The sequence below is a fragment of the Barbus barbus genome (assembly GCF_936440315.1).
Source record: "Barbus barbus genome assembly, chromosome: 42".
NCBI classification, from domain to species: domain Eukaryota; kingdom Metazoa; phylum Chordata; class Actinopteri; order Cypriniformes; family Cyprinidae; genus Barbus; species Barbus barbus.
The window spans coordinates 3,859,362-3,886,703 of NC_136720.1; the positions used below are offsets into that span (position 1 = coordinate 3,859,362).

A 27,342-nucleotide genomic window follows, 5' to 3' on the forward strand; every position below is an offset into this window, starting at 1 on the left:
AAGTTAAACTTTTTGAATGGTATTACTGAAATAAATCAACTATTTCATGATATTCTAATTTTATGACCAGCACCTGTAGATAAACAAGGCCACATTTGGTGTGAAAATGGGCAGGATACAACAATTTGGACATGGAGCTGCAACAAGTTGGATTAAACCATACAGGGCCTTAAAAATGCTTTTTTTAAGCGCTGAAATGTAATATTCAACAATATGAAAATGGAGCCTAATTGAGCTCCCCATATCTCTGGGATTGAACAATGTAGGGCTTTCAAAATGAAGAGTTATAGGCATGCAAACTTTGGAAAAAAATATATATATGACACTCAGACAGGCATGTTCAATGCACTTGTTTTGACAGAACTAAACGAGATACATCTCTAGATTCAACATTATTTGTTTAAAAGTTTGTTTACATTCCTGTTTAAAAGAGAAAAAAAGTATATTTTTGCAAATTGACCCACATTTGTTTGTCAAGTCACCTTTATTTATATAGCGCTTTTTACAATGCAAATTGTGTCAAAGCACTGCACAATATCAAAAAAGGAAAATAATGTGTCAATAAGTTTAAATAGTTTGTGTGCCCACAGCCAAGCTGCAATCCTCCACAGAGCAGTTCACCACAGGCGTGAGTTTTATCCCATGCCTGCGTGAAAGCTGCTCAAACTTTGTTTGGCTTGCACCCGCCATTGCCAGCCAGTAAAAAGCTGGCTGACAGCGTTCCACAAACTCAAGACCTCACTTCTTAAACTTCCTTACTACCTTTTTCAAACAATCTTTAAACTAAAACCTTAAACATAGACAATATAAAAGAAAAAGAAAGGGCAAACTCACTCGTACCACAGCACACTCACTCACACACACACACACACACACACACACTGTAACGGCCAAAACTATGTATTTGAAGTCTGTATTTCTGCAAGCGGACTACTTTCAAGATTTTGTGCTTCATCGGACATTTTGGTATCTAATTACAAGGTGATTGGTGCAGACTGACATTTTGTTTATAACCTTCCTGGGATATTTCAGCACGGATTTTATGTGTGCGCCTTGAACTTGACTGCACAAGCGAATATATTTTTTTTTCTTCAAAGACTATTCGTGGTTCGTTATTGTGCTTTGGAACTGCATTTTGATTACCTTGAGGAGACAATACACCTGTTGGAACAGTTTTCTTTTTCTTCATCGTGATCTGAATTTACTTATGCTAGACTGAAAAGTAATTTCTAACTTTGGGCATATTTGCATGGTCAAATGACTTAAAAACATTTTATTTAATTTAAAGAAACATATTCTCTTGCTCTGGGTCTAGTAAGAAAAAATACTAAGCTTATGTAATTGAGACTGAGGTTTCACTACCATTGCCCACTCAAAAGTATTATTGATGAGTGATTGTTGAATTTTGTTGCTGATTTTATTGCTGGTGTGACTGTGTGCGTTTTAATAGAAGTTTATATTTTTCTGGGTTACATTTAGAATTTTTACAATTGTTATACAGCTGTTTATGTGAATGCATATTTACTGTGATGGCTACTCATCCAGACCTTAAGACCGACTTGACCTACTCATTAACAGATTCTGCTCCCAGACAGAAACATAAGTTACCACAGCGAGTGAGCCTGGAGACTCAAGTGGAACTCCTACAAACTGAAGTATCTGTGTTGCAACGAGTCTCTCCAGTTGCAGCACAGTATATTAAGACGTTTTGCTCATCCTGATGTCGACGCCCCTGCGGCACCACATGCACAGCTACCTCCTATGGCCAGCTCTACGCCACACAGCCATGTTCCTCCAGGGCAAGTGCCATTACAAGGTATGACCACTAATGATGTTTCCCATAGAAACATGACCTTCTCAGCACAGGCCAATTCTTCTGATGTGAGTAATACTAGCAGAATTCTTGCATCTGTACTGTACCAGTCAAGGCTTGAACCACCTGTGTTTGCAGGAGACGGACACGTTAGTCCAGAGGATTGGCTACAATCGGTCAATGTTTACAGAACTTCCCTTGATTTAACCGATGCTCAAATTCTTCTTGAGCTGCCACGGTTTTTGGCAAAAGAGCCGAAGAAATGGTTCTCTGTCCTTGACACACATGTAGTTACATGGGCCCAGTTCTGTGATTTCTTTAGGAAAGTCTTTCTTCCTTCTGATAGCCAGGAACAAATAATGAGACGTATCTTGGACCGTGTACAAAGTCCCGAAGAGCCCCTTCCTACCTTTGTGGCTCACATGCTAAGTGAATTCAGAAAACTGAAAACTCCTCCGCCGGAGCAAGAACAAATCAACCTTATTTGTAAACATTCTCTTGAAAAATATAGAGTTGCTCTCTATGGAACTTCTGTTTCTTCAGGCATGGATCTTCTTCTGAGGGCTCACGAGCTCCATGTGGTCCTGGGGCCAAGTAAATGTTCACTGCCTTCAACGCAGAGTAAAGATAAATTTGGCAAAGAAACCTACTGTTACAAGTGCTCGCGCCCTGGCTTCACTTCTCGTACATGTCCAGACTGTAACTCACCTTCTGGAATGCGCTCACAACAAAGTGAGTCCCCTAATGCACATGCTGAACCTCCTCTTGATGCAAGGGATACGGGCAACCCCGAAATTGGCAATGCAGGGGAAGGGAGTTCGTTTGTCAAAAGCAAGGGAAACTTCAAGGGGGGGAGGATGATTCGCAGAGGCAATCCTCCCTCCAGAAGATAATTTTGCCTCAACCGACTGATGCTGCTGTTCCAGAACAACCTGTCCTTTGTCATGTGGAAGATCCCACATCATCTTCTTTTTGGAACACTCCAATTAGAGTTAAGATTAACCTACATGGCCAGGTGTTAGATGCTACACTTGACACTGGCGCATCACTTTCTGCCGTGCAAGCAGACATTGTTCAGAATCAAGCCAACCTGGGGCTTAACATTAAACCATGGTCTGCTCCCCCAATCCAACTAGCAGATGGTGGGGCATGTCAACCCTTAGGGCTGACATGGTTGGCTTTTGGCTTTATGGGACAGCGTTTTTATCACTGGTTTGCCATTGTCCCACGCTTACAATCGACCTTGGTCTTGGGGATGGACTTCATGTTGCGTGCCTCCATTACCATTCACATCCCATCCAGATCTGTTGTCATGGGCAACAATCTTTTATTAATGGAGGAGATGGAAGGCAGTGAAGTGCAGGAGTCGGCAGGAGACAGCAGCTTGTTGTTTATGGAAGTCCCATTTTCCGCACTTCGAGAAAAGGTTGAGGAAGCATGTCTCAGTAATACTGAGAAGGACCAGCTGTCAGGGCTATTTGATAGTTTTTCTGACCTCTTCGATGGTCACCTGGGGCGCACATCGCTAATTGAGCACTCAATAGATACAGGGAATGCCAAGCCAGTCCACCTTCCTCCTTATCGAACCTCCCCAGCCAAAAAGCAGTTGATTGAGGATCAAATAGGAAAAATGTTGAACGACGGAATCATTGAACCTGCAACTGGCCCTTGGGCTGCCCCCGTTGTGATTGTTCAGAAACCTTGTGGTGAACCACGATTTTGTGTGGACTATCGTGGATTAAACCAACTCACCGTGAAGGACTCTTATCCATTACCGAGAGTCGATGAGTCCCTTTATTTCCTTTCCAGAGGGAAATTTTTAACCACAATCGACCTTGCTCGGGGTCTGGCAGGTCTCCATGGCAGAAGACTCGAAACATAAGACTGCTTTTGTTTCACATTGTGGGCTATTTCAGTTTCGTGTGCTTCCATTTGGTCTGTGCAATGCACCAGCGACCTTTCAAAGGCTAATGAATAGTGTCTTAGCTGGTCTTATTTATAGGTGCTGTGCAGTCTACTTGGACGACATTGTTGTGGCTTCACCCACTTTCAAGCAACATCTCGATGACCTCAGGGAAGTCCTTTCACAGCTCAAGTCTGCTGGGTTGACCATTAAACTGGCCAAATGCCAGTTTTGTCGCAAAGATCTCACCTTCTTGGGCTACCGTGTCTGTCCAAGTGGTATCCTGCCGGACCAGGACAAAATGAAGGCTGTTATGGACTTTACAACCCCTGTCAATGTGAAGCAAGTGAGGCAGTTTTTGGGCCTATCAGGCTATTACCGTCACTTTATACAGGACTACGCCCGACACGCTGAACCACTGTTCGCGCTGACTAAAAACGAAGCTCCTTTTGTGTTGGACAGTGCCTGTCATGATGCCATGGACCTTCTGAAACAAAGACTAACTTCGGCACCTGTGCTAAGTTTTCCTGACTTTTCTCAACCTTTGTTTATTCATGCCGATGCCTGTGACGCGGGACTGGGAGCTGCGCTGATGCAGAGAGATCTGCATGGCAGAGAGGTTGCTGTGGCATACGCTAGTCGGGCACTGCATAAATCGGAGAAACCTTATTCCACGCCTGAGAAGGAGTGTCTAGCCGTCATTTGGGCCCTTGAGCACTTTAGGCCCTACATTGAGGGTCTCCATGTCACCATCTTCACTGACCACAGTGGGCTCAAGTGGTTGATGTCCCGTCCCAACCCCACCGGCCACCTTGCTCGTTTGTCTCTCCGCCTTCAGGACTTCGATTTCGATGTTGTCCACAAGCCTGGATCTCGAAACAAAGTGCCTGATGCGCTGTCGAGGAATCCTCTACAGGATGATGTGCTACCAATGGACATCCTTCCTGACTACGCTGTGATTGGTGGTCTCGATCTCCGTACACTATCTTCAGTAACTCTTACGGATCGCTCTCATGTCAGACAATTGCAACTTGAAGACCCAATCACAGGTGATCTCCTCCGTAAAATGGAGGCAGCGCTCCAACTGGGTAGCAACGAGGATGATTGCTCTCAATATTCCATTCATGATGGCCTGTTGTACTTTAATGATCCCAAACCTGCTTGTAGCATCCACCCTTTGAAATGTTTAAAGCTGTATGCTCCTACGTCTCTCAGAGGTACTTTGCTGAGGTATTACCACGATCACCCAAATGCAGGTAACCTAGGGATAACTAAGACCATGGCCCGACTGAAGCTTAGGTTTTTCTGTCCTAAAATGGCATCTGAGGTGAAGAAATATGTAACCTCTTGCACGGTTTGTCAACTAACGAAACCAAGTCAGAGGAAACCTGCCGGTCTAAAGGTTCCAATTCGTCCCCAGCAACCTTGGGAGTATGTTGGGGTGGATTTTGTTGGCCCTTTGCCACGTACTCCCAGCGGCAATGCTTACATCTTGGTTTTTGTCGATTCTTTTTCAAAGTGGGTCGAGATCGTGGCAGTGAGAGAAGCTATGGCTCAAGTGGCAGCAAGAAAACTGCTAAGTGAAGTGTTTTCCCGTCATGGGGCCCCCACTTACCTAATTTCAGACAGAGGCTCCACTTTCGTGAGCGACCTATTTGAACGGGTGCTCACACTCCTGGGAACAGAACATCGCCTCACAACGGCATATCACCCACAGACAAATGCCACAGAGAGGGTGAACCGGACTCTCAAGACAGCAATTCGAGCATACGTGGATGATAAACACACCTCCTGGGACCGATATATCCCACAAATTTGCTTTGCACTACGAACAGCAGCACATGAGAGTACGGGTCAAACCCCATCCATGATGTTGTATGGGAGGGAGTTGGACACTTCATTGGATCTGATGACTCAGCCTGTCTGGAATGGAATGGAAGAACCTGAAATCCCTTATCCCGAGAAATTAAGATTGACGTTGCAAGAGGCACATGACCACGCAAGGGCTTCCCTAGAAATCAGTCACATCAAACGGAAGCAGCACTATGACAAAAGACATCGATCTGTTTCTTATGCCATTGGTGACCTTGTCAGAGTGAAAACTCACCCTAAATCAGATGCACTGGCCAATTTTACAGCAAAACTGGCACCCTTGTACTCTGGTCCATACCGTGTCACTCAAGTTTTGTCTGATGTGAACTACAGGCTTGCAAAGTTGAACACAGGACAGCATGATGGTGTCTATCATGTGGTAAATATGCAACCTTTCCACACTTGGAATGCATGCAGCAGCCATACACCAAGTGGACCTCAGGATGGGTCTGAAACACCCAATGAGGGATTGGAGGACAATCTTCTGGTGACACAAATAAGTGAGGACCAATCTCCAGTGGCATGCTTTTCTCTGCCTAATGCGGCTGATCTTAATTGTGACGATTTCTCTGACAATGCACATGACGTGACCAAGCGTGACATGAGTACTCGCAATGCTGACACTGACGTTTGCACATCTTCCCAACATACACATCTTCCTGACTTTGACATTAATCTTGAAGGTCATCGCTACAATCTCAGACCTAGACTGACCCCTAGAATCACCTCAGGGTGGTCAGACAAGAAATGGACTAACGAGTATCATACCGACAGATTGGATCTAAAGTAGTAATGTTTAAATGTTGCTAGTCAGCTGTTCTTTCCTTGCATAGCAATGGGAATCTAGGAAGCATGGTTCTGATACTTACGTTTTCATGTGTTATGAAAAAAAAAAAAATTGTTTTACACATATGGATTGGTTACACAAGCTTTTGTTTTTATGTGATTTGTCATTGAAGAGCATAATGTGTAAGTGTGTGGCTTGTACTAACATGTATGCCAGTTATTGCCTTTTGTATGTCAAACATGGTATTGGTTGATGGATTTCCAAGTTTCCATGTATGGAGCTGAATTCAAATGTTGTCCTTATGTTGTGTACGGCTGGGGACAGCCTTTTTCTTTCCGGCGGGGAATCTGTAACGGCCAAAACTATGTATTTGAATGCATCACATTATTGTGCGGTGTGCCCTTTAAGAGACTGATCACTTCATTTATAACGTGCACTATATGGTGATGACGTAGAAGGACTACGTGACTGAAATGAGAACCACCACGGATGATAATTCCGCTCTGCCGTCTTGTTATTATTTTGTCTTTACTTTTGTTTGTAACGCCAAGAAAGAGTTAATCTCTCATGTATGAGAGGAGCGCGTTTAAGAGTACCAACCATTAAAATGTGTGGGACACCAAGTTTCCGTTTTCCGTCTCTTTCATTTCATGAATTTTAAGAGTTATCCGGGTCAGAGCGTTACAACACACACACGTTTACTTAGCTATCTAAATGGGGACATTCCATAGGCGTAATGGTTTTTATTCTGTACAAACTGTATGTGCTATTGCCCTACATCTACCCTACACCTAAACTTAGCCCTCACAGGAGACTTTCTGCATTTTTACAATTTCAAAAAAACTTTGTTTAGTTTATTTTTAAACCCGTTTTACAAATGAGGACGTCCCCAAAGGGAGGTTTTTGGAGATTTTGTCAGGTTTACCTCACATTTGGGTACAAATTTGTCCCCAAAATATGGTTAAGTAGGTACACACATACACACACACACGCGCGCGCAAGTAGACTCCGCACACCATTGTTGCCAGATTGGAAATGTCCAAGTATCGTACCAGCAGCTCAAAATTTTCGTATTTGGAAGAAAATTATCGTACACAAGTCTAACGTTCAGAATACAGCTATTTATCTAGAAGTTACTATTTATAATTTTTCAGCACTAATTTTCTATACTTTATTGCAATGCTAAAATAATTATCATACATGAGTCAAACATTCAGAATACAGCTATTTATCTAGATCAGGGATGGGCAACTGGTGGCCCAAGTATTGGATTATGTAGGATATCAGAGACTTAATCAGACACATTTAAGAGGCATCAGAACATTGAAACCTGAGAAGCTGAGATTCCAGAAAGAGGGGCCTCAAAGCTGTAACAGGACAACATCATAAATCTGTCCAAATCCTAGCACCAACTAGTCTGAAGCAAGCCTCTTTCACAAAACAGCTTGGAACATTGAGACAAAAGAACACTTATTGATAATTCCAATTCAGGAAAGAGACTGTCAAATTTGGGGCAAGTAATCAAGACTGATGGTCAAAGAAATGGCCGTCACATGTAAACCTGTCATAGAAAATCATGAGCTACAGACTCTCTTGGGAGGTCTCCACACACAGAAGACAAAGAACCAGACTGAATGTCCTTGGTTCACAAAGACTGTCTGCTTCCATATGCACCTAAAATCATCTTAAAAGACTTTCATTTTCAATTTTTAATGAAACTAATCATTTCTATGCATAACTGCATATTATGTAACCCACACATTTGACTATCCTTGTTTTAATCACTCATTGTGTATGTCTTGCTTTTAATACGTATTGAATAGCTTAAGCCTTAAAGGGTAATATTCATGTTTGGTATGTATGAGTGTGAAAAATCATGCTTTAAATGTTTCTTCCAATCAATTCTTTGTCAAATGCATCATAGTCTTGTTATAGAAATCATGTCCAAAAGTATACTTTGCAAGGGCTTGTAAAATTCGGACCATGTCAAGTCAAGTCACCTTTACTTATATAGCGCTTTTTACAATGCAAATTGTATCAAAGCACTGCACAAAACCTTGGGAGAAACCAGGCTCAGTCGGGGGGCAGTTCTCCTCTGGCCAAACAAACCAGCAGTTCAGTTCCAAACTGCAGCAAGTCAGATTGAATGGGCTCAGCTGGTTCCAGTGGTCTTTTCCGATGGCTGTCTAAGTGGCGGGGTCCTCAATGGGGATCTGTCTCTGGCGTTCATCCAGGCGTTTGGCCTCTGCCTACGATCAGGGACACATACGTCATCTCCCGGCGCTGATCCTCCATCTCAGGTGTTCGGTCATCTCAGATCATGTAATGGTTGGATCCGGACTGAAGTTCTGTAATTCCTGGCTACCACGGGATGTTAATCCCGTGGCAGAAACGTAGAGACAAGCAGAGACATGATTAGCGTAGCTGCTGTTCCATCTAAGCAAAAATAAATTGTTCAACCCAAGCTAAAGGATAATAATAATGTACATTTGATCAGATATAACTACAGTACAAGATTATAAAATGCATTATGTGTATGCTTGGCTAAAGAGATGTGTCTTTAATCTAGATTTAAACAGAGAGAGTGTGTCTGAACCCCGAATGTTATCAGGAAGGCTATTCCAGAGTTTGGGAGCCAAATGTGAAAAAGCTCTACCTCCTTTAGTGGACTTTGCTATCCTAGGTACTACCAAAAGTCCAGAGTTTTGCGATCTTAGGGAGCGGGTTGGATTATAGCGTGGTAGAAGACAAGTTAGGTACGCAGGAGCTAAACCATTTAGGGCCTTATAGGCAAGTAATAATAATTTGTAAATGATACGGAACTTAATAGGTAGCCAGTGCAGAGACTGTAAAATTGGAGTAATATGATCATATTTTCTTGATCTGGTAAGAACTCTAGCCGCTGCATTTTGGACTATCTGTAGCTTGTTTATTGAAGATGCAGGACAACCAGCTAGCAGTGCATTACAATAGTCCAGTCTAGAGGTCATGAATGCATGAACTAGCTTTTCTGCATCAGAAACAGGTAGCATGCTTCGAAGCTTGGCAATGTTTCTAAGATGGAAGAATGCTGTTTTTGTAACATAGGAAATATGATTTTCAAAGGACAAGTTGCTGTCTAAAATAACACCCAGATTTTTGACTTTAGAGGAACATTTGCAACAGTACATCCGTCTAGTTGCAAATTATAATCCACGAGATTCTGTGTACTGTTTTTTGGTCCAATAAGTAATATCTCTGTCTTATCTGAATTTAGTAGGAGGAAATTATTGGTCATCCAATCTTTTACACTTTTGTGACTGATAACATGCTGAGTTATGATGGAAGGAACACCCCTAGCTAAGATAATAGCCTAAATCTAATTGGTCAAGACACCAGAGGGGATGTGTCCAGAAGCCGAGTTTAAAAACTCAGGACACCATCAAACTCTCTCTTAGTCACCCTTCGCTCTTCTTAAAAATCCTCTTCTTCTTAAAAATGCTCTCTTCTCTCTCCTTTTTGCTTCTCTTTTGCCACCGCGTTTTGACGCTGCTCTTTGAGCGTGCTCTGGCCCACGTGCCAGCTGCTACCATAATGAGAAGAAAACCAACCTAGTCTCATTACATCCTTTTATTCTTTTACTTTAGTTTCTTTTCTTTCTGTGGAGTTTCGTGTTCTAATGTAAGTTTGCTGCAAAGTTCAGCTCCGACTGCACTCGCTTCAAACTTCAACCAGACCAATTCCGCATCCTCAAGCCAACGCCCAAGACCTCACTTCAAAGACTACTGAACTCTCAACCAATCAGACACTTCGGGGAACCCCCTTTCCTGCAAGGATGACGACAAAAGGGATTCCCTTAGCAAAGCAAGCAAGTAACACCTCCAGGTTCTAACTGAATCAGTGCAGTTAATATAAATTTTAACCTCATTGAGAAACTCAAAGCGAGGGTTAAATAAATGATTGATGGTTGTTCAGGTCTATGCAATCGAACATAGTGCTGTAAACTTGGGATTTCATATTTCCTTTCTCTTAAATTCATCCTTTCCTCACTTTCTCTCTTTCTGCAATGTGTGAATTCTGCTTGTGTTCATGTGTTAGATTAGTTTGTCTTAGGTTTATATATATAAAATCTTATTTATATTGAAAAGAGAAGTATCTTGTGTTTTGTGCTTACAAGTTAATGTCTTAATCAGCAGATCTTGTTACTGTGCTATTTAATAGTGTTTTCACTATATTTTGGATTTTAATATCCAGTGCAGAGTTTGTTATACGGCTCGTTCGGTGAATCGCTGCCTCAGTGATCAGCCATAAAACAGTGATTCTGTTCAAATTCCTTATATAATCATAAAGGATTCCCTTTGAGCTAAATTTAACTATTTCTTTAAATTATATATTAATATTACGTTTTTATTACGTTACAATTATATTAGACTCGGATGATCAATTTTAAAATATTTGAAAAGTAAGTCACGTAAAGATTGCTTTTAGTTTATGATGTTAATACTGTCTCCAAACAGGAGCCTAGTTTTCAACCGCTCACCTATTAATAACAGCGCAGTAGGACGTGCACTCTAACGTAAACGTTTACTAACATTAGGAAAAAAAAAAATGAAAAACTAACCATGAAAACAGTATTTTCCAGTCAAGATCGTAAACAGATTATCTTTTTACCAAGTTCAAGTGGATATGTTTGGAAATCTATATTTTTATTTAAATCGCCATAACACCACAGCTCACTACAACAATTGAGACGCCAGAGTTGCACTTGCATCAAATTTCAAAGGTAAAATGCATAGAAAATAAAATCTTTTTGCTAAGGGCATGACAGAAATATTTTCACTGAACTGTGGGTTCTTAGGAGTTTCCTGTTCTTAGGGTTTCTGCGAGTCCTCAGATTGTTTAAATTTAAGGCCATGAAAACTCATAAATGGTACAAAAAGTCTTAAGTCTCAAATTATAAATGGTCTTAAATTTGGAGACGGAAAGACAAGAATTGCTATGTTGATTTAATATGTTGATTAAACTTCAAAAGGCTGTCACTGAATCAATATGACCGCTGAACGTTTCAAAGTCAGGCGCTGCTGCTTTGTGTACTGCGGTTACTGGGGAAACTGCTATATTTTTCTGTTCTGAAAATAAAACCTGCTGGCAGAGAACAAATGAGCTTTTTCAATAAGCCCATCTGCTGTTTTTGCTACATATTTTTAAATGTGAACCAGTGGATCGACAAGAAACTAATGCATTATAAAAATCTAACCAATTAAGACACTAAGATATAATTCAATATAATAATTGATTGATAATAATTGTTTAAATTATAATTCATATTTTTTGACTCATTCCTTTTCTTAAAAAATTTTATGACTGAAATGTTAAATTTAGGTCTTAAAAGGTCTTAAATTTTATTTTTTAAATCCTGAATATACCCGGTTATACTATGGTACCATTTGGAGTAAATATTTATTTATTTATTTTTTAATAAGCCCCTTTTAAACTGTCCTCTTAGGTTGTTTTGAGAATGTTCTGTAGGCCACTAATAAAAAGTAAGACCTCATGTGTCAAATTTTCAGACAATGCAATATTTACATTGGCTTGTTGGGGTAATATTGCTGTCAACTGCCAACAAAGTTTCCCTACTGAATTAGCATAACTGCACAAGTTTTATAGTTAATAATATCTTTAAAAACAAATTACATTATACTTTGATTTCCTTAAATAAAAGAGTTAATTGAGTAAGATGTAAAAAGGTGTGTGGATGTGCATTAGTAATCTGGCCCCTTGGTATAAATGAGAAAAAATTCTGTCCCTCGTCACTATCAAAGTTGTCCATCCCTGATATAGATGTTACAGCTATTTATCCTTTTCAGCACTCATTTTCTATACTTTATTGATAAACTATCAACCTCAGCTTTGAAACGACTGACCTAAGTGTGGCAGGATCATGAGAGAGAGTCTATCTCCACGATGATTGGTCGAGAAGATGTGAGATGAGATGAAAGACATGCGTAACACCAAGTTTAAGCCTCCTCACTATCATGAAGTTAGGATCCACACAGCTAGATCAATGAGTATAGCCCTATGATAACAACGACTATAATTTGGTGTCACAAAATTCTGAAATTATCGTACATTATGGTAGTATTGATCGTTCATCGTACAGAGGTCAAAATTATGGTACAAATACGATAATTATCATACGTCTGGCAACACTCCCGCCCACTCACTCGGCACATGCACAGAGAGAGAGATGAGAGTTGTATGCGCGTCTGTGCGTCTCTCTACAATGAATGAGTTTACTTCAAAAACAGTGATTTTATCCTCTCGTTGCAGGAAAACATAATGTAGCGATTCAGTATTTAAACTGTTATAAATAAAAGTTGTGTGGCAGCATTGAGAAGTTTCTTTGCTCCTGGATGTGTGAGCTGAGCGATCTCCGGTGTGTGTACTTGTGTGTCAGTAAGCAACACACTAATAAGGCTCTAATGCACACGAGCACACCAGTATAGGTGTGTGTATTGTAGGAGCTGGACGACGTATGATGACGTGTGACAGTATAGTAGTGGTGTCCCTATTCTTAGGGGAATATTTTCACCCCTACCCCTTGACACTGTTTCAAGAGACAAGGGGAAGGGGTATAAAATAGAATTGGGATTGGGCCTAAGAGGATGGCGTGTGTGTGGCAGGCCCATTGAGCTGGTGGATTCTAACAAGGAGTGTGTGTTGTACTTGGGCCACACCCATGTTAAAGAGGTCATCGCAGTGCACCTTTGTCCTGCACGTGGAAGGGCAGTGCTAGAGGCAAAAGCGCCATTTTGGCTTGTTGCTAGGCAGGCCTAGACCTAGTGTGTCAGTTAGCGCCATTTACGCTTCTTGTTGAGAAATATTGTGCTTCACTACCGTGTAACTCTTCTTAGACTTAGCATAGTGTTGTTTTTGCATGGTGGGGATCATATACATTCCCCTTAGTTGATGATGTATGATGCAATGTCAAGAGATAGAAATGGAAAAGTCTTGGGTTACTCACATTAACATGATTCCCTGAGAAGAGGGAACAAGACATTGTGAAAGCAGCTGTGTAAAAACGTTCTGGCTATTTCTGTTGGTATCGTTCAGTCGAAAGATCCAAAAGGATATAGTGCTAAGCACAGGCCATATTAAGGAGCTGGCCTTCCCGAACTTGAGTGTCATTGGCTATTAGCTATAGTGTTATTCAATAAGGCTTCAGCATTTCAGAGAATAGGGCGTTTCCCTGTAGTTCCAAGTAAGACGAAATATCTGGTAACACTTTATTTTGGTAGTCCACCTTAGAAAAGTTACGTACTAACGGGTACGTACTAACAGTACGTAATTTTGCAACTACATTTCAAAGTATTAGTAGACTGTCTGCTTAATATCTTCTAACAATATATTTTGATGGGACCACAACATATAACATACTGACTATAAGAAACTTTGAAGTGAAGTGACATACTGCAAAGTATGGTGACCCATACTCGGAATTCGTGCTCTTCATTTAACCCATCCAACGTGCTCACACACATCGTGAACACACACCCGGAGCAGTGGGAAGCCATTTATGCTGCAGCGCCCGGGGAGCAGTTGGGGGTTCGGTGCCTTGCTTAAGGGCACCTCATTCGTGGTATTGAGGGTGGAGAGAGCGCTGGACATTCAGTCCCCCCACCTACAATCTCTTTGGATTACGAGCCCGACTCTCTAACCATTAGGCCACGACTTCCCCCCCGCAAGTATATGTATATATTGCAAGTATATGTCAACTTTTTCTACTAACCTTAAACCTAACCTTAAAGTCTACTCTGAGAGTTAGTAGACATGTAGTTGCAAATTAATGATAATTAGTTGACATGTATTTGCAAAGTTAATTATAGTTAGTAGAATGTCTAAAGGGGACTATCGAAATAAAGTGCAACCCAATATCTTGTTCCCTTCTTTCAGTGTACCATGGTTACGTTAGTAAGCCGAGATGTTACCTCTTCAAAATGCAAACAAACAAGCAAAAAATCTACTGACCTGTTCTTCTATCTTTATATTGTTTGTGATTAATAGCGGTCAGGTTGGTGAATGGACCCGACCTCTGTTCTGGAAGAGTGGAGGTTCTCCACAATGGAATCTGGGGAACGGTGTGTGACGACCTGTGGGATTCTACAGACGCGGCAGTGGTGTGTAGAGAACTGGGCTGTGGAAGCGTTGTAGAGGCAAAGAGCTCTGCTTATTTTGGACAAGGTTCTGGACAAATATGGTTGGATGATGTCCAGTGCCGTGGGAGTGAATCTACACTGAAAAACTGTTCATCACTTGGATGGGGATCACATAACTGTGGTCACCAAGAAGATGCCGGAGTCATCTGCCAAGGTGAGTCAAACACATCTATACAACTGATGTATAGCTGTGGTGTTGTACAGTATATTTTCTCATTAGCAATACAACAGTGTTTCATGTTCTACACATAATCTTTAAAGAGACAATATATCAGTAGAATATTTAATTCTTGTTTTAAGCTTCCATCAATAGTACAATACAATTTTCCAATTATATACCGTTTATGCCTCAATCACGGGGTCAGACTCTCCGACGGCATGCACATAGTACCGTCGAGTAGATTTGTTTGGTCATAGCACCCCTGGTGGTGATCTTAGGAAAATTCGTTCCAAGGCTCTGACTACATTTAGCTTCATTTGTAACTTTATAACTTTTGCCCAGATGGTGGCGTGAGCTCAATGAGTTGGTCCGGTCTCAATGTCAGACACAAATTTTGTTCCAATATGCAAAGGTACAGTCTCACTTTTGGCTTGCCATCGTTGAGGTCGAATTTCTTAGCATGTTAAAGGCGAATGGTGTAGCGAAAAAAAAAAAAATTCTTGTTTACTGTCCGTTTAAAAATCACTTTCACTTGGCGAAAGATCATGCAAATGAAGAAATCTTTTCTGGAACTGACTTCAATCATCTCCGTTTTTCTGTGATAGGCCAGACACAAACTAGCACAGCACCACGGACAGGTAATTATACACCTTTCAATTAGATCCACATCTGCTTTTCTCACAGCCTGTAACAGTCTAAAACATTTGTTTGAACTGAACAAACTTCAAGCACTACAGTCAATCTGAAATGCCAACATTAAGTCAAAACAGGAAAATGTTGTGTACTTTGGTGTTTGATTTTTTTTCTTTCTGCAGCAACAGCGACATTGAACACAACTGCCTCACAGCCAGGAGTCAGAGGTAATGATGCCGGGGGAGGATTTAATTCCGTTATTATTACCACTTGATCTCATCTCAAATTCAAACAAACAAGCAAAAACATGTGTCCTGCTCTTCTATATTTATATTGTTTGTTATTAATAGCGGTCAGGTTGGTGAATGGACCCGACCTCTGTTCTGGAAGAGTGGAGGTTCTCCACAATGGAATCTGGGGAACGGTTTGTGACGACCTGTGGGATTCTACAGACGCGGCAGTGGTGTGTAGAGAACTGGGCTGTGGAAGCGTTGTAGAGGCAAAGAGCTCTGCTTATTTTGGACAAGGTTCTGGACAAATATGGTTGGATGATGTCCAGTGCCGTGGGAGTGAATCTACACTGAAAAACTGTTCATCACTTGGATGGGGATCACATAACTGTGGTCACCAAGAAGATGCCGGAGTCATCTGCCAAGGTGAGTCAAACACATCTATACAACTGATGTATAGCTGTGGTGTTGTACAGTATATTTTCTCATTAGCAATACAACAGTGTTTCATGTTCTGCACATAATCTTTAAAGAGACAATATATCAGTAGAATATTTAATTCTTGTTTTAAGCTTCCATCAATAGTACAATACAATTTTCCAATTATATACCGTTTATGCCTCAATTACGGGGTCAGACTCTCCGACGGCATGCACATAATACCGTCGAGTAGATTTGTTTGGTCATAGCACCCCTGGTGGTGATCTTAGGAAAATTCGTTTCAAGGCTCTGACTACATTTAGCTTCATTTGTAACTTTATAACTTTTGCCCAGTTGGTGGCGTGAGCTCAATGAGTTGGTCCGGTCTCAATGTCAGACACAAATTTTGTTCCAATATGCAAAGGTACAGCCTCACTTTTGGCTTGCCATCGTTGAGGTCGAATTTCTTAGCATGTTAAAGGCGAATGGTGTAGCGAATAAAAAAATCAATTTCTTGTTTACTGTCCGTTTAAAAATCACTTTCACTTGGCGAAAGATCATGCAAATGAAGAAATCTTTTCTGGAACTGACTTCAATCATCTCCGTTTTTCTGTGATAGGCCAGACACAAACTAGCACAGCACCACGGACAGGTAATTATACACCTTTCAATTAGATCCACATCTGCTTTTCTCACAGCCTGTAACAGTCTAAAACATTTGTTTGAACTGAACAAACTTCAAGCACTACAGTCAATCTGAAATGCCAACATTAAGTCAAAACAGGAAAATGTTGTGTACTTTGGTGTTTGATTTTTTTTCTTTCTGCAGCAACAGCGACATTGAACACAACTGCCTCACAGCCAGGAGTCAGAGGTAATGATGCCGGGGGAGGATTTAATTCCGTTATTATTACCACTTGATCTCATCTCAAATTCAAACAAACAAGCAAAAACATGTGTTCTGCTCTTCTATATTTATATTGTTTGTGATTAATAGCGGTCAGGTTGGTGAATGGACCCTACCTCTGTTCTGGAAGAGTGGAGGTTCTCCACAATGGAATCTGGGGAACGGTGTGTGACGACCTGTGGGATTCTACAGACGCGGCAGTGGTGTGTAGAGAACTGGGCTGTGGAAGCGTTGTAGAGGCAAAGAGCTCTGCTTATTTTGGACAAGGTTCTGGACAAATATGGTTGGATGATGTCCAGTGCCGTGGGAGTGAATCTACACTGAAAAACTGTTCATCACTTGGATGGGGATCACATAACTGTGGTCACCAAGAAGATGCCGGAGTCATCTGCCAAGGTGAGTCAAACACATCTATACAACTGATGTATAGCTGTGGTGTTGTACAGTATATTTTCTCATTAGCAATACAACAGTGTTTCATGTTCTACACATAATCTTTAAAGAGACAATATATCAGTAGAATATTTAATTCTTCTTTTAAGCTTCCATCAATAGTACAATACAATTTTCCAATTATATACCGTTTATGCCTCAATTACGGGTTCAGACTCACGACGGCATGCACATAGTACCGTCGAGTAGATTTGTTTGGTCATAGCACCCCTGGTGGTGATCTTAGGAAAATTCGTTCCAAGGCTCTGACTACATTTAGCTTCATTTGTAACTTTATAACTTTTGCCCAGTTGGTGGCGTGAGCTCAACGAGTTGGTCCGGTCTCAATGTCAGACACAAATTTTGTTCCAATATGCAAAGGTACAGTCTCACTTTTGGCTTGCCATCGTTGAGGTCGAATTTCTTAGCATGTTAAAGGCGAATGGTGTAGCGAAAAAAAAAAAAATCTTGTTTACTGTCCGTTTAAAAATCACTTTCACTTGGCGAAAGATCATGCAAATGAAGAAATCTTTTCTGGAACTGACTTCAATCTTCTCCGTTTTTCTGTGATAGGCCAGACACAAACTAGCACAGCACCACGGACAGGTAATTATACACCTTTCAATTAGATCCACATCTGCTTTTCTCACAGCCTGTAACAGTCTAAAACATTTGTTTGAACTGAACAAACTTCAAGCACTACAGTCAATCTGAAATGCCAACATTAAGTCAAAACAGGAAAATGTTGTGTACTTTGGTGTTTGATTTTTTTTCTTTCTGCAGCAACAGCGACATTGAACACAACTGCCTCACAGCCAGGAGTCAGAGGTAATGATGCCGGGGGAGGATTTAATTCCGTTATTATTACCACTTGATCTCATCTCAAATTCAAACAAACAAGCAAAAACATGTGTCCTGCTCTTCTATATTTATATTGTTTGTGATTAATAGCGGTCAGGTTGGTGAATGGACCCGACCTCTGTTCTGGAAGAGTGGAGGTTCTCCACAATGGAATCTGGGGAACGGTGTGTGACGACCTGTGGGATTCTACAGACGCGGCAGTGGTGTGTAGAGAACTGGGCTGTGGAAGCGTTGTAGAGGCAAAGAGCTCTGCTTATTTTGGACAAGGTTCTGGACAAATATGGTTGGATGATGTCCAGTGCCGTGGGAATGAATCTACACTGAAAAACTGTTCATCACTTGGATGGGGATCACATAACTGTGGTCACCAAGAAGATGCCGGAGTCATCTGCCAAGGTGAGTCAAACACATCTATACAACTGATGTATAGCTGTGGTGTTGTACAGTATATTTTCTCATTAGCAATACAACAGTGTTTCATGTTCTACACATAATCTTTAAAGAGACAATATATCAGTAGAATATTTAATTCTTGTTTTAAGCTTCCATCAATAGTACAATACAATTTTCCAATTATATACCGTTTATGCCTCAATCACGGGGTCAGACTCTCCGACGGCATGCACATAGTACCGTCGAGTAGATTTGTTTGGTCATAGCACCCCTGGTGGTGATCTTAGGAAAATTCGTTCCAAGGCTCTGACTACATTTAGCTTCATTTGTAACTTTATAACTTTTGCCCAGATGGTGGCGTGAGCTCAATGAGTTGGTCCGGTCTCAATGTCAGACACAAATTTTGTTCCAATATGCAAAGGTACAGTCTCACTTTTGGCTTGCCATCGTTGAGGTCGAATTTCTTAGCATGTTAAAGGCGAATGGTGTAGCGAAAAAAAAAAAAATTCTTGTTTACTGTCCGTTTAAAAATCACTTTCACTTGGCGAAAGATCATGCAAATGAAGAAATCTTTTCTGGAACTGACTTCAATCATCTCCGTTTTTCTGTGATAGGCCAGACACAAACTAGCACAGCACCACGGACAGGTAATTATACACCTTTCAATTAGATCCACATCTGCTTTTCTCACAGCCTGTAACAGTCTAAAACATTTGTTTGAACTGAACAAACTTCAAGCACTACAGTCAATCTGAAATGCCAACATTAAGTCAAAACAGGAAAATGTTGTGTACTTTGGTGTTTGATTTTTTTTCTTTCTGCAGCAACAGCGACATTGAACACAACTGCCTCACAGCCAGGAGTCAGAGGTAATGATGCCGGGGGAGGATTTAATTCCGTTATTATTACCACTTGATCTCATCTCAAATTCAAACAAACAAGCAAAAACATGTGTTCTGCTCTTCTATATTTATATTGTTTGTGATTAATAGCGGTCAGGTTGGTGAATGGACCCGACCTCTGTTCTGGAAGAGTGGAGGTTCTCCACAATGGAATCTGGGGAACGGTGTGTGACGACCTGTGGGATTCTACAGACGCGGCAGTGGTGTGTAGAGAACTGGGCTGTGGAAGCGTTGTAGAGGCAAAGAGCTCTGCTTATTTTGGACAAGGTTCTGGACAAATATGGTTGGATGATGTCCAGTGCCGTGGGAGTGAATCTACACTGAAAAACTGTTCATCACTTGGATGGGGATCACATAACTGTGGTCACCAAGAAGATGCCGGAGTCATCTGCCAAGGTGAGTCAAACACATCTATACAACTGATGTATAGCTGTGGTGTTGTACAGTATATTTTCTCATTAGCAATACAACAGTGTTTCATGTTCTGCACATAATCTTTAAAGAGACAATATATCAGTAGAATATTTAATTCTTGTTTTAAGCTTCCATCAATAGTACAATACAATTTTCCAATTATATACCGTTTATGCCTCAATTACGGGTTCAGACTCACGACGGCATGCACATAATACCGTCGAGTAGATTTGTTTGGTCATAGCACCCCTGGTGGTGATCTTAGGAAAATTCGTTCCAAGGCTCTGACTACATTTAGCTTCATTTGTAACTTTATAACTTTTACCCAGTTGGTGGCGTGAGCTCAATGAGTTGGTCCGGTCTCAATGTCAGACACAAATTTTGTTCCAATATGCAAAGGTACAGCCTCACTTTTGGCTTGCCATCGTTGAGGTCGAATTTCTTAGCATGTTAAAGGCGAATGGTGTAGCGAAAAAAAAAAAAATCTTGTTTACTGTCCGTTTAAAAATCACTTTCACTTGGCGAAAGATCATGCAAATGAAGAAATCTTTTCTGGAACTGACTTCAATCATCTCCGTTTTTCTGTGATAGGCCAGACACAAACTAGCACAGCACCACGGACAGGTAATTATACACCTTTCAATTAGATCCACATCTGCTTTTCTCACAGCCTGTAACAGTCTAAAACATTTGTTTGAACTGAACAAACTTCAAGCACTACAGTCAATCTGAAATGCCAACATTAAGTCAAAACAGGAAAATGTTGTGTACTTTGGTGTTTGATTTTTTTTTCTTTCTGCAGCAACAGCGACATTGAACACAACTGCCTCACAGCCAGGAGTCAGAGGTAATGATGCCGGGGGAGGATTTAATTCCGTTATTATTACCACTTGATCTCATCTCAAATTCAAACAAACAAGCAAAAACATGTGTTCTGCTCTTCTATATTTATATTGTTTGTGATTAATAGCGGTCAGGTTGGTGAATGGACCCTACCTCTGTTCTGGAAGAGTGGAGGTTCTCCACAATGGAATCTGGGGAACGGTGTGTGACGACCTGTGGGATTCTACAGACGCGGCAGTGGTGTGTAGAGAACTGGGCTGTGGAAGCGTTGTAGAGGCAAAGAGCTCTGCTTATTTTGGACAAGGTTCTGGACAAATATGGTTGGATGATGTCCAGTGCCGTGGGAGTGAATCTACACTGAAAAACTGTTCATCACTTGGATGGGGATCACATAACTGTGGTCACCAAGAAGATGCCGGAGTCATCTGCCAAGGTGAGTCAAACACATCTATACAACTGATGTATAGCTGTGGTGTTGTACAGTATATTTTCTCATTAGCAATACAACAGTGTTTCATGTTCTACACATAATCTTTAAAGAGACAATATATCAGTAGAATATTTAATTCTTGTTTTAAGCTTCCATCAATAGTACAATACAATTTTCCAATTATATACCGTTTATGCCTCAATCACGGGGTCAGACTCTCCGACGGCATGCACATAGTACCGTCGAGTAGATTTGTTTGGTCATAGCACCCCTGGTGGTGATCTTAGGAAAATTCGTTCCAAGGCTCTGACTACATTTAGCTTCATTTGTAACTTTATAACTTTTGCCCAGATGGTGGCGTGAGCTCAATGAGTTGGTCCGGTCTCAATGTCAGACACAAATTTTGTTCCAATATGCAAAGGTACAGTCTCACTTTTGGCTTGCCATCGTTGAGGTCGAATTTCTTAGCATGTTAAAGGCGAATGGTGTAGCGAAAAAAAAAAAAATCTTGTTTACTGTCCGTTTAAAAATCACTTTCACTTGGCGAAAGATCATGCAAATGAAGAAATCTTTTCTGGAACTGACTTCAATCATCTCCGTTTTTCTGTGATAGGCCAGACACAAACTAGCACAGCACCACGGACAGGTAATTATACACCTTTCAATTAGATCCACATCTGCTTTTCTCACAGCCTGTAACAGTCTAAAACATTTGTTTGAACTGAACAAACTTCAAGCACTACAGTCAATCTGAAATGCCAACATTAAGTCAAAACAGGAAAATGTTGTGTACTTTGGTGTTTGATTTTTTTTTCTTTCTGCAGCAACAGCGACATTGAACACAACTGCCTCACAGCCAGGAGTCAGAGGTAATGATGCCGGGGGAGGATTTAATTCCGTTATTATTACCACTTGATCTCATCTCAAATTCAAACAAACAAGCAAAAACATGTGTTCTGCTCTTCTATATTTATATTGTTTGTGATTAATAGCGGTCAGGTTGGTGAATGGACCCTACCTCTGTTCTGGAAGAGTGGAGGTTCTCCACAATGGAATCTGGGGAACGGTGTGTGACGACCTGTGGGATTCTACAGACGCGGCAGTGGTGTGTAGAGAACTGGGCTGTGGAAGCGTTGTAGAGGCAAAGAGCTCTGCTTATTTTGGACAAGGTTCTGGACAAATATGGTTGGATGATGTCCAGTGCCGTGGGAGTGAATCTACACTGAAAAACTGTTCATCACTTGGATGGGGATCACATAACTGTGGTCACCAAGAAGATGCCGGAGTCATCTGCCAAGGTGAGTCAAACACATCTATACAACTGATGTATAGCTGTGGTGTTGTACAGTATATTTTCTCATTAGCAATACAACAGTGTTTCATGTTCTACACATAATCTTTAAAGAGACAATATATCAGTAGAATATTTAATTCTTGTTTTAAGCTTCCATCAATAGTACAATACAATTTTCCAATTATATACCGTTTATGCCTCAATCACGGGGTCAGACTCTCCGACGGCATGCACATAGTACCGTCGAGTAGATTTGTTTGGTCATAGCACCCCTGGTGGTGATCTTAGGAAAATTCGTTCCAAGGCTCTGACTACATTTAGCTTCATTTGTAACTTTATAACTTTTGCCCAGATGGTGGCGTGAGCTCAATGAGTTGGTCCGGTCTCAATGTCAGACACAAATTTTGTTCCAATATGCAAAGGTACAGTCTCACTTTTGGCTTGCCATCGTTCAGGTCGAATTTCTTAGCATGTTAAAGGCGAATGGTGTAGCGAAAAAAAAAAAAATTCTTGTTTACTGTCCGTTTAAAAATCACTTTCACTTGGCGAAAGATCATGCAAATGAAGAAATCTTTTCTGGAACTGACTTCAATCATCTCCGTTTTTCTGTGATAGGCCAGACACAAACTAGCACAGCACCACGGACAGGTAATTATACACCTTTCAATTAGATCCACATCTGCTTTTCTCACAGCCTGTAACAGTCTAAAACATTTGTTTGAACTGAACAAACTTCAAGCACTACAGTCAATCTGAAATGCCAACATTAAGTCAAAACAGGAAAATGTTGTGTACTTTGGTGTTTGATTTTTTTTCTTTCTGCAGCAACAGCGACATTGAACACAACTGCCTCACAGCCAGGAGTCAGAGGTAATGATGCCGGGGGAGGATTTAATTCCGTTATTATTACCACTTGATCTCATCTCAAATTCAAACAAACAAGCAAAAACATGTGTCCTGCTCTTCTATATTTATATTGTTTGTGATTAATAGCGGTCAGGTTGGTGAATGGACCCGACCTCTGTTCTGGAAGAGTGGAGGTTCTCCACAATGGAATCTGGGGAACGGTGTGTGACGACCTGTGGGATTCTACAGACGCGGCAGTGGTGTGTAGAGAACTGGGCTGTGGAAGCGTTGTAGAGGCAAAGAGCTCTGCTTATTTTGGACAAGGTTCTGGACAAATATGGTTGGATGATGTCCAGTGCCGTGGGAGTGAATCTACACTGAAAAACTGTTCATCACTTGGATGGGGATCACATAACTGTGGTCACCAAGAAGATGCCGGAGTCATCTGCCAAGGTGAGTCAAACACATCTATACAACTGATGTATAGCTGTGGTGTTGTACAGTATATTTTCTCATTAGCAATACAACAGTGTTTCATGTTCTACACATAATCTTTAAAGAGACAATATATCAGTAGAATATTTAATTCTTCTTTTAAGCTTCCATCAATAGTACAATACAATTTTCCAATTATATACCGTTTATGCCTCAATTACGGGTTCAGACTCACGACGGCATGCACATAGTACCGTCGAGTAGATTTGTTTGGTCATAGCACCCCTGGTGGTGATCTTAGGAAAATTCGTTCCAAGGCTCTGACTACATTTAGCTTCATTTGTAACTTTATAACTTTTGCCCAGTTGGTGGCGTGAGCTCAACGAGTTGGTCCGGTCTCAATGTCAGACACAAATTTTGTTCCAATATGCAAAGGTACAGTCTCACTTTTGGCTTGCCATCGTTGAGGTCGAATTTCTTAGCATGTTAAAGGCGAATGGTGTAGCGAAAAAAAAAAAAATCTTGTTTACTGTCCGTTTAAAAATCACTTTCACTTGGCGAAAGATCATGCAAATGAAGAAATCTTTTCTGGAACTGACTTCAATCTTCTCCGTTTTTCTGTGATAGGCCAGACACAAACTAGCACAGCACCACGGACAGGTAATTATACACCTTTCAATTAGATCCACATCTGCTTTTCTCACAGCTTGTAACAGTCTAAAACATTTGTTGGAACTGAACAAACTTCAAGCACTACAGTCAATCTGAAATGCCAACATTAAGTCAAAACAGGAAAATGTTGTGTACTTTGGTGTTTGATTTTTTTTCTTTCTGCAGCAACAGCGACATTGAACACAACTGCCTCACAGCCAGGAGTCAGAGGTAATGATGCCGGGGGAGGATTTAATTCCGTTATTATTACCACTTGATCTCATCTCAAATTCAAACAAACAAGCAAAAACATGTGTCCTGCTCTTCTATATTTATATTGTTTGTGATTAATAGCGGTCAGGTTGGTGAATGGACCCGACCTCTGTTCTGGAAGAGTGGAGGTTCTCCACAATGGAATCTGGGGAACGGTGTGTGACGACCTGTGGGATTCTACAGACGCGGCAGTGGTGTGTAGAGAACTGGGCTGTGGAAGCGTTGTAGAGGCAAAGAGCTCTGCTTATTTTGGACAAGGTTCTGGACAAATATGGTTGGATGATGTCCAGTGCCGTGGGAGTGAATCTACACTGAAAAACTGTTCATCACTTGGATGGGGATCACATAACTGTGGTCACCAAGAAGATGCCGGAGTCATCTGCCAAGGTGAGTCAAACACATCTATACAACTGATGTATAGCTGTGGTGTTGTACAGTATATTTTCTCATTAGCAATACAACAGTGTTTCATGTTCTACACATAATCTTTAAAGAGACAATATATCAGTAGAATATTTAATTCTTGTTTTAAGCTTCCATCAATAGTACAATACAATTTTCCAATTATATACCGTTTATGCCTCAATCACGGGGTCAGACTCTCCGACGGCATGCACATAGTACCGTCGAGTAGATTTGTTTGGTCATAGCACCCCTGGTGGTGATCTTAGGAAAATTCGTTCCAAGGCTCTGACTACATTTAGCTTCATTTGTAACTTTATAACTTTTGCCCAGATGGTGGCGTGAGCTCAATGAGTTGGTCCGGTCTCAATGTCAGACACAAATTTTGTTCCAATATGCAAAGGTACAGTCTCACTTTTGGCTTGCCATCGTTGAGGTCGAATTTCTTAGCATGTTAAAGGCGAATGGTGTAGCGAAAAAAAAAAAAATTCTTGTTTACTGTCCGTTTAAAAATCACTTTCACTTGGCGAAAGATCATGCAAATGAAGAAATCTTTTCTGGAACTGACTTCAATCATCTCCGTTTTTCTGTGATAGGCCAGACACAAACTAGCACAGCACCACGGACAGGTAATTATACACCTTTCAATTAGATCCACATCTGCTTTTCTCACAGCCTGTAACAGTCTAAAACATTTGTTTGAACTGAACAAACTTCAAGCACTACAGTCAATCTGAAATGCCAACATTAAGTCAAAACAGGAAAATGTTGTGTACTTTGGTGTTTGATTTTTTTTCTTTCTGCAGCAACAGCGACATTGAACACAACTGCCTCACAGCCAGGAGTCAGAGGTAATGATGCCGGGGGAGGATTTAATTCCGTTATTATTACCACTTGATCTCATCTCAAATTCAAACAAACAAGCAAAAACATGTGTCCTGCTCTTCTATATTTATATTGTTTGTTATTAATAGCGGTCAGGTTGGTGAATGGACCCGACCTCTGTTCTGGAAGAGTGGAGGTTCTCCACAATGGAATCTGGGGAACGGTTTGTGACGACCTGTGGGATTCTACAGACGCGGCAGTGGTGTGTAGAGAACTGGGCTGTGGAAGCGTTGTAGAGGCAAAGAGCTCTGCTTATTTTGGACAAGGTTCTGGACAAATATGGTTGGATGATGTCCAGTGCCGTGGGAGTGAATCTACACTGAAAAACTGTTCATCACTTGGATGGGGATCACATAACTGTGGTCACCAAGAAGATGCCGGAGTCATCTGCCAAGGTGAGTCAAACACATCTATACAACTGATGTATAGCTGTGGTGTTGTACAGTATATTTTCTCATTAGCAATACAACAGTGTTTCATGTTCTGCACATAATCTTTAAAGAGACAATATATCAGTAGAATATTTAATTCTTGTTTTAAGCTTCCATCAATAGTACAATACAATTTTCCAATTATATACCGTTTATGCCTCAATTACGGGGTCAGACTCTCCGACGGCATGCACATAATACCGTCGAGTAGATTTGTTTGGTCATAGCACCCCTGGTGGTGATCTTAGGAAAATTCGTTTCAAGGCTCTGACTACATTTAGCTTCATTTGTAACTTTATAACTTTTGCCCAGTTGGTGGCGTGAGCTCAATGAGTTGGTCCGGTCTCAATGTCAGACACAAATTTTGTTCCAATATGCAAAGGTACAGCCTCACTTTTGGCTTGCCATCGTTGAGGTCGAATTTCTTAGCATGTTAAAGGCGAATGGTGTAGCGAATAAAAAAATCAATTTCTTGTTTACTGTCCGTTTAAAAATCACTTTCACTTGGCGAAAGATCATGCAAATGAAGAAATCTTTTCTGGAACTGACTTCAATCATCTCCGTTTTTCTGTGATAGGCCAGACACAAACTAGCACAGCACCACGGACAGGTAATTATACACCTTTCAATTAGATCCACATCTGCTTTTCTCACAGCCTGTAACAGTCTAAAACATTTGTTTGAACTGAACAAACTTCAAGCACTACAGTCAATCTGAAATGCCAACATTAAGTCAAAACAGGAAAATGTTGTGTACTTTGGTGTTTGATTTTTTTTCTTTCTGCAGCAACAGCGACATTGAACACAACTGCCTCACAGCCAGGAGTCAGAGGTAATGATGCCGGGGGAGGATTTAATTCCGTTATTATTACCACTTGATCTCATCTCAAATTCAAACAAACAAGCAAAAACATGTGTTCTGCTCTTCTA

At 40.9% G+C, this 27,342-nt stretch overlaps 1 protein-coding gene across 1 annotated transcript in view; it reads left to right on the forward strand.

Annotated features, from left to right (window-relative positions):
• Positions 1 to 27,342, forward strand: part of LOC306861123 (uncharacterized protein) — a gene marked incomplete at its 3' end in the record, with an annotated part of 730,281 nt that overhangs the window by 552,465 nt on the left and 150,474 nt on the right. The window lies entirely within an intron of this gene.